At 44.9% G+C, this 12,153-nt stretch overlaps 1 protein-coding gene across 4 annotated transcripts in view; it reads right to left on the reverse strand.

The window, feature by feature from the left end:
- Positions 1–11,682, reverse strand: part of HECW2 (HECT, C2 and WW domain containing E3 ubiquitin protein ligase 2) — a 420,734-nt gene extending 409,052 nt beyond the window's left edge. Inside the window, exon 1 of one of the 4 annotated variants that reach the window (XM_070458479.1) lies at positions 11,596–11,682. The gene's annotated coding sequence lies outside the window, so the exon portion shown is untranslated. Of the gene's footprint in view, positions 1–10,507; positions 10,548–10,663; positions 10,752–11,453; positions 11,539–11,595 lie in introns of those variants that run through there. The other 3 variants (XM_070458478.1, XM_070458476.1, XM_070458480.1) reach the window with 3 other exon arrangements.
- Positions 11,683–12,153: the final 471 nt, after the last annotated feature.

The following is a 12,153-nucleotide window of genomic DNA, read 5'->3' on the forward strand; positions in this document are numbered from 1 at the left end:
TTCAACATCAGTCCTTCCAATGAATATTCAGGACTGATATCCTTTAGGATGGACTGGTTGGATCTCCTTGCAGTCCAGGGGACTCTCAAGAGTCTTCTCCAACACCACGGTTCAAAAGCATCAATTCTTCGGTGCTCAGCTTTCTTTATAGTCCAACTCTCACATCCACACATGACTACTAGAAAAATCATAGCCTTGACCTTTGTTAGCAAAGTAATAATATCTCTGCTTTTTAGTATGCTGCCTAGGTGGTCATAACTTGCATCACTTTGCTCCAAACACCATTAGTTACTGAGGTTCTTCAGACATGTATTCTATTGATAAACCAGGTCATCAAAGCAAGCACAACTCCCTTCTTTATGTCTTTTTATTTCTTTTACTTAGTAAAGATCCAAAGTGGTCCTTACTAGAACCAAAATGCCTCTACCCATGTTTGGTGTCCTAAACTAAAAAGGTCAGATATCCACATCACCACATACGTTTTGTTGCTCTAGAAGAGGGGTTACAAAACAGATGCAGGCAGCATATGAATTTTGTTTGGCCTGAGCCGTTCTAAAAACATTTTAATTACCAACATATTACACTCAAAGAGGTTCTGTATATACAAACTTAGATTTTTAGCTTTATTTGCTGAACACAAATTCCCATGTGGCAACAACTGGGTAAGCTGAGTGTGACACCTCCTTCTCCTCTGATGAAAAATGCCTCTCTATCCCACAAGGTTTCCATGCACAGCACTTTAAGCCGTTTCATTTGTGACCATCTGGCTCTGGAAGGGTGGGAGGGGGAGAACAGAACTGAAGTCCAGAGAGTTAGAAGTTGCCTCTAATCGTAAGAGGTAGACCTCTTCCCTTACCATTGGTTTCAGGTTTCATGGCCATGTTTCTCTACCTTTGCCAAGTTCTCCAAGTTTATCACTCCAAAATGCTTCAAGTTCCTGTAATCACCGTCACATCTAACATCTAAGAACCACTCTCATACTTAAATTACCCTGGGGCGTTCCTGCAGAGGCATTTTCTGGCCTGGCAAGAAGCAGTGTAATCCCAGGCCACACAACAAAAAACACTGAGGATCTCATGCACAGACCAATGAAATCGTCATTTCCAGACTCACTCTCTTTGAAGATAAATGCTCCTCTTAAATTTCTGAACTTTGGGTTAAAAATAAAATGCTTCTGAAACTTTACTGTGTACAGAACATATCTGAAGATCTTGTTAAAATGCAGATTCTGACTCAGTAGGCCTGGCTTCCGGGTAATGCTGATGTCGCTGCACCAGTGCCGTCTGCAGACTACACTCTGAAGAGCAAGGAGCTAGAAGGCTCACAGAGGAAGAGGACTTCTCTGAGATGCAAGTTATCTCAATGAATTGGCCTCCAAGAACGGACTTTCTGCCATTTTAGAACTACAAACATGTTCATCTTTTAGTGTCTGCACCAACTTAATATCTGCTTTATATAAATGACAGGTTTCCATAATGGTTCATGAAAAAAAAACACATGGTCTCTTCAGCCATTAGCCATTGATTATTGTATATGTATTCATTTCATGATCAATACTGGGCACTATACAGAGGTATCAGCCAAGTTCTCATATCTTCAAAGTACTTAAATCTGGTTGGCAAAAACACTAGTAGCAAACAAAATCAGTAGTGCATCACTTAAAACAGCAGATGATTAAGATCTTCATTGCTATAAGATAGTGATTCCCAAGAGTGGGGCATATCCATCCAGAGGGAAGATACAAACTAAACACACGGTCCCCAGTCCCCGCCCAGAGCAGGATATTCACTCTACTCACAGGCTTACTCCCAATCACAACAAAGGAAGCTGCATCTACTTCTAGAAATGCCATATTCTTCATAAGGGTAAGACGGGGGCTGGGGAAGAAGAAATGACACAAACACAATTTTTAAATGACGCACAGAAAAGCAGGTAGAATTGGCGGGTGTTCCATATGGGAAGTGCTTCCTGCGGTGAAAGTACTGAGGTGGAGATGAGCTAGGGCATCTACTGAACGGAAAGAAGACCTGCCTAACTGAAGCAGACACGGGTGCCCCACCCGCTGCCACCCCATCCTAGGTGGGGTAAGAATGAAAACGGTCTGTAGAACTTGATGACCACCTACTAACGACATTAAAGAGATACCTCTTCAGAAGAAGGTTGAACTCATCTGCCTTTCAGGTCCTTTCCAATTTTTCCTCAACTAAAGAACAAAATTCCAATTTTCCTCTGACACATAATTCTAACCTGCATTATGGCCCTTGCCTGATGTTGAACAAGAGAAATGCGTGAAGAGAATGTGGATGTGTGAAAGAGGATGGTGTATAAATTTAAGAGAAAGAGATCCTAAGTCATGGCATCGGGTTAAATTCCACAACTGTTCTACATCCCTGGTTCTTTGAGACGTCTCTCGTAAGTCTTATTTTCAACTCAGCCGTCAATCAGTCAATCATCTGTACAACTCTTCTGTGAGCCCTGTCCAAATTGTCCTCACCCCTCTCACATAGACAAGTGACGAATTACACTCCAGGTCTCGCCTGCCCACCCCGTGGAAAGGAAGTCTCATTCTCTAGCCAGCTCCTCCTCTTCAAAGCACTTAACACACTTCCAACAATGGTTTTGTTTGTCATTTTCTACTTATGAAATATTTCAAAACTACATTCAGAAGACTGTGAAGTTCAGAAGTTAACATAAAAGTAGCCCAAATATCACCACCGTAAGGTAAAAATGTTTACCTTTACAATTTCTGCCACATTTGCTTTGCAATTACATAGTCACTTGTTCATTCATCTCTCTGTTGCTGTTGCCTATTTCCTAACTTGATTCTCTGTCTTATCTGGTCAGGGCCATGTCTGGATATTGACCTCTTTTAACCTATCCCTCAGAAGACAGCCTGGTACATATAAGGCTCTCAATGTTTATTCAATGAATAATGCATGAATGACTTCTGTCCTAGAATGAAATAATGGCCATCACTATAGAAGAGTTATGAGACAAAAGACAATGACTCCATCTTTATTAAAATCCAAATAAATAAAGAAAATAAATGCTTTTTTTTTTTTTTTTTTTTTTTGGCCTTGCCACAAGGCTTGCAGGATCTCAGCTCCCCAACCAGGGATTGAACCCAGCCAAGGCAGTGAAAGCCTGGAACCCTAACCACTAGGCAACCAGGGAACTCCCTGGGAAACAGACCTTTACTTAAGGAAGAGGGTTCAAATTTAAGTGTGTGCTCTAACTGGATACTCCATATTAGAGTGGGTTAGCTGAATAAGGAATAGAACTGCCATAGAGACCTGATCTCTCTTGCCCTGGACAGCACATGTATCTGCCCAAAGACACAGACAGAACATAAGCTCTCAAAGCATCTTCTAGTTTAAAGATGCCAACTCAATAGCTTAAAGAGGGAAAGAACAAAAGAAGAGACAGAGGTAGAGGAGAAGAGGGGAGACGACAGGAGGGTTGGGAAGAGGCAGGGAGGGAGGAGGGGAGGAATGAGCGGAGTCCTATGCAAAGAATCCTAGAACACTAGAGAATATTAATTTTTTTCTAGGTTACATCAGGGGCAATACAAATCCTGTTCTAAAAACGAAGTCAAGTACCAAGTCCATCTGCGTGAAATGAAGCCAAGCCTAAGGCAAAAGTCTAAGAAAAATCAAGTGCAACTGTCAGGCTTCTCCACCTCCTTTTACCTGCACTCCTGGCCACCCAGCATCTTAACAAAATCCTTAAAGCCTGGGATCCTCCCACTGTGGTTCTCTACATGCTCTCAAATGTTATATACATATACACTTGTATTCTCACCCCATCAACTTTATTGGATCTAAGTTCTCTTTCTTTGTGCTCTTATTCTTCCAATAGCTCACCGAGAGATAATATACTTCTGATTTAAAGGACTGTCCATTACTGAAAATATTACTTCCTTAACTCTTTATAGCCAATGTGGACCTCCAACTCTTTCTAATGAAAAAAATGTCTCAGTCCCTATGATTGTAGCAGATTGTTTTGTTAGCAATTCTCCCTTTCCTCCTTGCCCCTGACATGGTTGCATGTGGGCAACGTATATTACTGAGGCTTGACACTTGATATAAGAGAAATCATTTCTAATTGTGATGTCATAAAGAAACATCTTTCTTGCTCTGCAGATATCTTATAGCATAGGTAAAATACCATATGAGCACCTTTCCCCTACACAGCCAGAGTACATTAGTGCAGAGAAGCAGCTTTATACTCCTTGTCCATCACCTTGCACAGCATACACAGATACATATGGGCCATAATTTACCCAGTTTTCACTTTCTTTCAGTAGTTCCTTAGGATTGGAAGGTGCTACATCTTCACTGTGAATGGAAGAACATGTAGATGGGCTTCTAGGTACAACTTCTTTTCTTCATGAAGTCACCACCTTATCTGTACATGAACCCAATGCTCTGTCAGTCCTGCTTGCTGAGGACTTTTCCTGTCTCATATATAATGGCTAACCAAAAGGAAAATCTCTTCCTCTATAGCACAAGTTTCCAGTGATAAATGAAGAAAGCATCACCAAGTGCTCCTCCCTGAACAAATGCCAAAAGCTGACTCATTCTCTGCATGACATCGGTGGTTTCATCCAACCACAAAGTGAAATATCTGCCAGTGTGTTCTTGATAGCAATCACTCTTCCACACTGTACTCCACTGATAATATGCAACAGCCAACCATGTCATTTGACAAAGGAATTCTGTCAATAACTTCTGGCTTCTCTCTGTGCATAATGTTTGTCTTTAACTTTCCAGCTGATTTTCCAAGTGTCTCTTCAATAAAATGACTTATACTTACTTTTCTTACAAGAATCACTTAATGATGCTACTAAAGTTTTAATCTCTTTCCTACTGTTAGAAGTTTAACACATCAATTTTGTAATGGAAAATATCACTGGGTTCTTGTCCTGGGAAACTTGAATGGTATAACAGAGAAGCCACTGTGCTTTGTTTGAAAATGACTCCAAAACATCCATGGCTTCACAGAAAAAGTTTCATAACAGGCAATGACGGAGGACTAGGAGCAAATGGATGGCAACCCCAATAAAAAGCAGTTTTGAAATAGTCATCATCTTATTTCCTTTTGCTTTTTTTATACTTTTCCATTTCAGCTACTGTTTTGAAATCATTACTCTCACAAACTCCCTTGTTTTTACATGTACAGATTCACATTTTATATTTGGAATGGGATTTAGTTCTCTAAGTATGTTTGTGACATTTTGAACTGTAGCATTTTCATTACTGTTTTCATCACTATTTTCACACTGTAATGAACCACTTTTGAGCCTCTGATCTACTTTTGTGCAATGGAGATACAACTTAAGACCAGCAACAACAAACTACGTTATTTTAACAACAATGAGCAAATGACATAAAAAGTACATTAACTAAGATGAAGTGCACCACGTATGAAATGCAAGTGATATTGACCAGAGCACTCTTCATAGCACAAAGACAATTAATACCAGAATACCTTTTAAGAACATAACGGGATTTCTGCTAAACTTGTAATCACTCTCACATCTCAAGATCCTACATGCCCTGCTACTCCTACATCATTCTGATTCACATTCCCACGTCCCCCAGTCACTCCACCCTCTCGTGTTGGTTCTCTCACTAATCTTTGAACACATCCAAACATATTCTCACCTTCACTCCTTCACACTGGCTGTTCTCTGCCTGGAACACTCCCCTCTGGTATCTGTATGAGCCACTTCTTTCACTTCCTTCAAATCTTTGCTGAAGGTTTCTTCATGAAGGCTATTCAACTAATTTATCTATTCTACTTTCTTCCAAAGCATTACCTCCTTCTAGAATGCTATACAATTCACTTATTTATTTGGCTTATTGTGCATCTCCCACTCCCACCTCTTCACTCTCAATAAAATGAAAACTTCATAAGGGCAGGGATCTTTGTTTTATTCATTCAGCATCTAGATTCAAGGAAGGTGCTCAATAAATAGTACTAATAGTTGAATGAATAAATGAATGAGGGAGTAAGTAAAATTTTTTCATGGCTTTTCCTCTCTAACCACCAATCTGTCTGTGGATCTTACTTGAGAACTAAACAGAAAATGGAGAACCATCAAATGATTTAAGCAAGAGAACTACACAAGGTCAGAAGATGACTTAAAGTTTGGAGAGGCTGGACTTTTTTTTTTTTTTTAGTTTAAAAGTCAATCTATGAAAGAAATGATGAAAGTCACAATTTTCCAAATGATTAAGTCTTCTTAAGCAGTTAATTTCAATCCCACAATACACATATCTACAGATATATGATCAATGTCTGTGTATATACACATATATGTATATGCATACACACATTAAACATATGTTGAACAAATCTAGAAGAAGTTAAAGACATTCTTCTGTCATATGGGTATTCTTCATAGAAAAGCTAATGACTTAGGTAATAGTTAAGACAACCATCCAACATAACTTTCCTGCTACAACAGTATAAACTCTTTGATACGGTGCCCCTTCCAGTTAGTACCTATTTTTATTCTCAAGGGGCTTTCCTGGTAGCTCAGACAGTGAAGACTCTGCCTGCAGTGCAGGAGACCCAGGTTCGATCCCTGGGCTGGGAAGATCCCCTGGAGAAAGAAATGGCAACCCACTCTAGTATTCTTGCCTGGAAAATCCCATGGACAGAGGAACCTGGCAGGCTATAGTCCATGGGGTCGCAAAGAGTCAGACACAACTGGGCAACTTCACTTTTCACTTTACTCTCAAGAGTGTCCTTGTCTGAACAAAAATAACTATACAGTCATCCTACTTATAAAGAAGATACATACATTTCTTCTTATTCAAGCATGCTGACCAAGCTTTTGAGGATTTCAATGGAGTGGGTGTGGAAAAAGTGACAGCCATAATTATTTGTAACACCTACTGGCCAGCACTGCGAGCAGACTCTTTCAAACAGGCAATTCTTCAGCAAAGAAGCACAGCCATTGTTGTAAAAGTCCATGCCACAAGCTTCATATATCTAGTGTTCGAACTCAAACCCCCGTCCGGTCACCTGCACAATCTCCAGTCCTGTGAGCGTGTTCATGTGGTAAGCGGGCACACCACATTCTTCTCTGCAAGCCCTTTGTCTGAAAAGCTGAGACCCAAACCCAAGACTCTTGTCAGAAGAGAGGGTAGAAAACAAAGGCTCTTCTATTATCCTCATGGCCCAGAGGGCTTGGAAACTAGGAGAATGTGGAGTCAGGTCTTCACAACGACACATGTGTTTTGGTTTCTCAGTGAATTCCAAGAACTTGACCAAACACCAGATCTTGAAATTTGCATACGTGCTAAGTCGTTTCAGTCATGTCCAACTCTGTTATTGGAGAGACTGTAGCCCACCAAGTCCCTCTATCCATGCGATTCTCCAGGCAAGAAGAGTGGAGTAGGTAGCTATGCCCCCCGTCAGGGGATCTTCCCAACCCTGGGCTAGAAGCCGAGTCTCTTAAGTCTGCTGCATTGGCAGGTGGGTTCTTTACCATTAATGCCACCTGGGACGCCCTTGAAACTTACATTCCAATCTGCAAAAGCCAAGCAGCCATTAGGTCTGTTAACAGGTTTTGTTGAAGCTGCTCTCCCGAATCATAGGAGTTGTCCCAATTCATGTCAGCCCTACACAAACAGGTATTAATTCTCATTGTGCTTGAAGACAATAATAACATGGGCTTAGAGGCAAAGTAGAGACTTAACACCTCAAGCATAAAACTTCTATTTCTTATATGTGTAAATAGATGACAAGCCACCAAATACCTCATTCTTTCATCTTCTTTATTTCTTTTTTTCTTTAAGCATTTTTTGGTTTAAGTTGTTTTTTTTCTTAACCTTTTTTATCTTTGCATTTAACAAATTAAAGACTGAAATAAAGCCAGATTCAAAATCTGAAGTCAGAAGAGGGTGGTGAAGAAAACAGTGAAGATTCCTGAAAATCCAGGGTGACCATACGATTTATCATCCAAACCAGGCCACTTTTAAATGTGAAAGGGGATGCATTTGGTGATTCAGACAGGGCAATAGGAATAAGCCAACGAGAAGGTGTGGTCACACTTCTAATCTCTCATTCATTTCCCACACAAAAGCCATCCTGTGTGTAAGGAGGTAAGTCTGCCTCTGCTATGTCAGCCACATACACTTCAAATGCAGTCCAGGCCAGGCCTGCCTTTCCACAATGGAGCTGGAAGGGTTTTCACTCCACCCTGCATTCCCTTTTTGTGTAAAACTAGTTCCATTTTCACTCAGGAAAGGAGGCAGTAACACACAAAAATGTGGATGCAGGCCAGGTGCCCGGCAAACCCCCGGCCTGGTGCCTTGGGTTTCTCATAAAGGAACACTTCACAAGAGAGGACGCAACCTACTGAGAAGGTTCACAGATACCAGCCACACATTTAACAATCGGGATTTGAATGTTAGACCCTTTTCTTGATGCCAAGGCACATGCTGGAACTGGACAGAGCCCAAAAGCCACCTCTTCCGCAACACACATTCATCCAGAAGAAATAGCTAGGGTATCTGTCCTCAGCTGCAGGTAACAACCTTAGTTTCTTTGCCTTTTACTGAAATCAGTGGTGTAGAAGGATTTGGAAAAAAGTAAGGAAATATTATTTTTCCCCAAGATCACAGTTTCCAAGCTAAGCAGAGCCAATGCTTACTTTTACCCCACACTTCCTGTTTCAAAGGGTCAAACATTGCTCATGTTCTTCATAAAATTTAGTCCTGTGGCTAGTGACTATGAATTTATTGGAATATTTTCCCTCACTTGCACACAAAGGGCAGACCAATTTTGCAATCTAGCTGGAATCTACAGCCCGTAAAGAATCTATAATGGTGGTAGGAGCAGAGATGCTCCAGATGGCTTATCACAAATGTTCAGAATGACTTCAGAACTTCTTCACGGACTCCACAGTCACTCAGAAAAGTTCACTGCCCAAGGCTGTTCAATGCTGTGATAGAGCGCATTGCTAAAGCAAAAATCTTAGGCTTTTGCTAAGTGTAGGGGACTGAGCAAAAGACTGATGACCCAACAGTCTGAGACTGTTAAGTCTTATAAAAGCAGAGTACTACCCACAGCTGAGAGTCTGGGGATAAATGCTGGCCGTCATGAAACCACCTGTCATGGAGGTAGTAGAAGAAATTCCTTTTGAATTCATGCAGGTTGGACTAAAGTCCTTCCGGGAAAGGGACACTGTAAGTGCAAGGGGCCATTTGTACTCAAGAACTACTGTTTTTCCCAGCAGTATGATAATCCTAAATTCAAAGACATTTTTGTTAACATAACTGTTTAAACTGCTTCACATAACAAAAACTGAGGCCAAAATGTGCCAAAGGAATAATCAAAACAAACAGCTCAAAAATGACTTTTTAAATGTTCAAAAAAAGAAGAAACTCACTAGTCAAGCTGCTGGATGACACGGTTATAATGTCTTCTTTGGGAGATGAAAACTATGTCTTCCCCATTGTACCCCATCTCCCAACAGGGAAGTGGATAATTTTTGAAGAATACAATGACTCTTTATGCTGGGCTTCTCTTGTCTGCTGGGAATGCCATCTGTCTCCCACACTATATAAACAATCCCTGCAGGAATCTTCTGATGCCCAAACAGATTAGCAAACTCCAGATTTTCACACCATCAATAGCATCCCCATCCAAATTAGGGTTCTTGCTTTAATAACTCCAAGGATAAGCCTAACAACTGATCCTTCCTTGTTTATAGGTAATGTGAGTGTCATTTTAAAGATAACATCTCAGAACATACAGCCATCTGTTGGGGGGGGGGGGTGCAGTGGAGCTCTCTCTAGGCAACAGAAGAAATGAGCCCTTGAGGGAATAGGAGAAATAGTAAAATGAAAATCATACTTATAAGACAATACGAAAACATGAAATTTCACCGGGTTCATTCTACTAATTACGTTTAAATCTTTTTCTTCCAAATTACAAACTATAGAAAACAATTTTTTAAACAGGCAAGCTTCACACTTTGAAAAAGGGATACTTGCAATGAGAATTCAGTTCGCTTGACTCCAAGACAGTGAAAACAGAAATCGTACTGGGAAGGCTAAAGGCCCCGAGAAGTTTGCGTAAGGTCGACCTCTACCCCCTGCCCGCGACGCTTGCCGATGCCTGCCTTCTCCAAGTTCAACAGCGCTTGATCCCCTATAACTGTGAGCTCCGTATTGTCGCCAAAGACTTCCAACTCTAAAACAAGCAAATGTGCCTGCAAAGATGTTCCTAAATTAATAATGATAATCAAGGGGGAAACACCTGAGCTCTGCTAATAGAGAAAAGCACAAGGCATGTAAGAGCCAGACCTCTGCAGTTGCACGTCCTCCAAAACGTCTACGTCTAAATCTGCAGCCCCAGTTTCCTCCAGGCCCCAAGCCGCGGCTGAGGATGTTCACAACACATCCCAAACCAAAAGGAAATGAAGCCTCTGCTCCCTCAAGAGATGCTCAGATGGACCCAAAAGTCTCCGCTCCCCGGAGAATCAAACCTTGAAACACGTCCCGGTGCCTCTCACCCGCGTCTCCGGGCAGCGGAAGCCGAAATGTCAAATGAATGACCGCGCCGGGGCGCAAGGGAGGAAAACAAAGCCACCTCCCGTCGTCCGGCTTGCGGAGCAAGGGCCAGGCGAGGGCCGCGCACTCACCTGGAGCTCGGCGCCGCCCGCCGCCGGCTGCGGGTGGGGATGGGGCCGCCGGGCGGCTGGGCGCCCCGGCAGATGCCCGGACCCGCGGCCCCGGCGCCCTCCGGCCGGTCCGCGCGCGCCGCGGGGAAAGCAGGCGGCCGCGGGCGCCGCCGCGCGTCGCATGCAGCTCCCGGCTGCGGCGGCCGCTACCACGGGACCGAGGGACCCTGCGCGGCCGTCTCCGACCCGGCGACCCGCGGCAGCGACGAGAGACGCAGCGCGGAGCCGAGCGCGCCCGGCGCGCCCCTCAGCGGCTCTTCCCGCCGCCCTCCGCAGCGGGCTGGATCTCGGCTTGCCTTTGTGTTGGCATCCTCCTTCGCTCCCAACGACGCCCCGAGCTCCCCGGGCGGCTCCGCGCCACCGCCCACCCCCGGGTTACGCCGCGCCCCCCGCGCGGCCCGCCGATTCTGTCGAGTCAGCGGCGGCGGGGACGCGCGAAGCCATGTCTTCCGGCCGCGCTCGGGCGGGCACCCGGGGGTCCGGGCGTCCCGGGGCGGTTCACCGCCGAGCTCCGCGGCTCGGGCGCGGCGCGTCCCCGAGCGGCCCGGCAGCGGCCGGCTCCCCGCCGCTCGCTCTCCAGGCGTCGCCCGCGAGCCGCGCGCCGGCCCGCCCGCGTGGCCCCCTCTCGCCGTTCCCGGCGGGCTCGCCCAGCCTCCCTCGCGCCGCCACCTTCCTCGGGCGCGGCGTGCCCCGTGCCCTTCCCTGCCCCGGCGCCGGGCCCTCGGGGGGGAGACGGGTGCGGGCCGCTCACCTCCGGCGGCGCCGGCGCCCCTCCCGCTGGACGCCTGGGCGACATGTGCCCGCATCTCCCTGCAGGGCGCTGGGCTGGGGGCTTCCTGCACGTCGTGGACCAGAGGAAGGGGTGAGGGGAGAGGACGGGAGAGACTCCAGACCTTGTCCAGCTGGACGTTCCCGGGGAAGGTGCGGGAGAGCGGGGCGGGTGCAGCCGGGAGAAGGACGAATCCCGAGGCTGCGGCGGAGCCTGAGCTGCTCTCCTTCTGCGACGCCGAAGGACATGAGGGCTCCGAGAGGCGCCGCGGAGGAAGAAGGAGACCCTCTGATATCAGGCAGGCTGGACTCTTCCGAAATGCCCCCGGAAGGCTGAATGGAGGAGTGTCATGCCTCGATTTCCCCAACCGCAAGGGCAAGACGGTAATACTCATGTCACCTACACGGGGTGTGGTCACGATTAAAAATGGATTGATGAAAGCACTCCCAGCTACTTTGCCTAAAGAGGGCACTCAAATTTAAAATTACTGTATTAATACTTCAAGCTTTCTGTTTACTTTGTTTGCAGCGTCTTCATTGACTCAGTCCCACTTAAAGGAAAGAATAAAAACGCGGAAATGTTAAGACGGTTATCCCGCATGCATGGTATCTATCCAAATAAGGGAAAGATTTGCACGATTTTACAGTTAAACTACAAGCATGTGGAGGAAATCCCAAAACAT

The sequence above is a fragment of the Odocoileus virginianus genome, chromosome 30 (assembly GCF_023699985.2).
Source record: "Odocoileus virginianus isolate 20LAN1187 ecotype Illinois chromosome 30, Ovbor_1.2, whole genome shotgun sequence".
In the NCBI taxonomy this organism is placed as follows: Eukaryota; Metazoa; Chordata; class Mammalia; order Artiodactyla; family Cervidae; genus Odocoileus; species Odocoileus virginianus.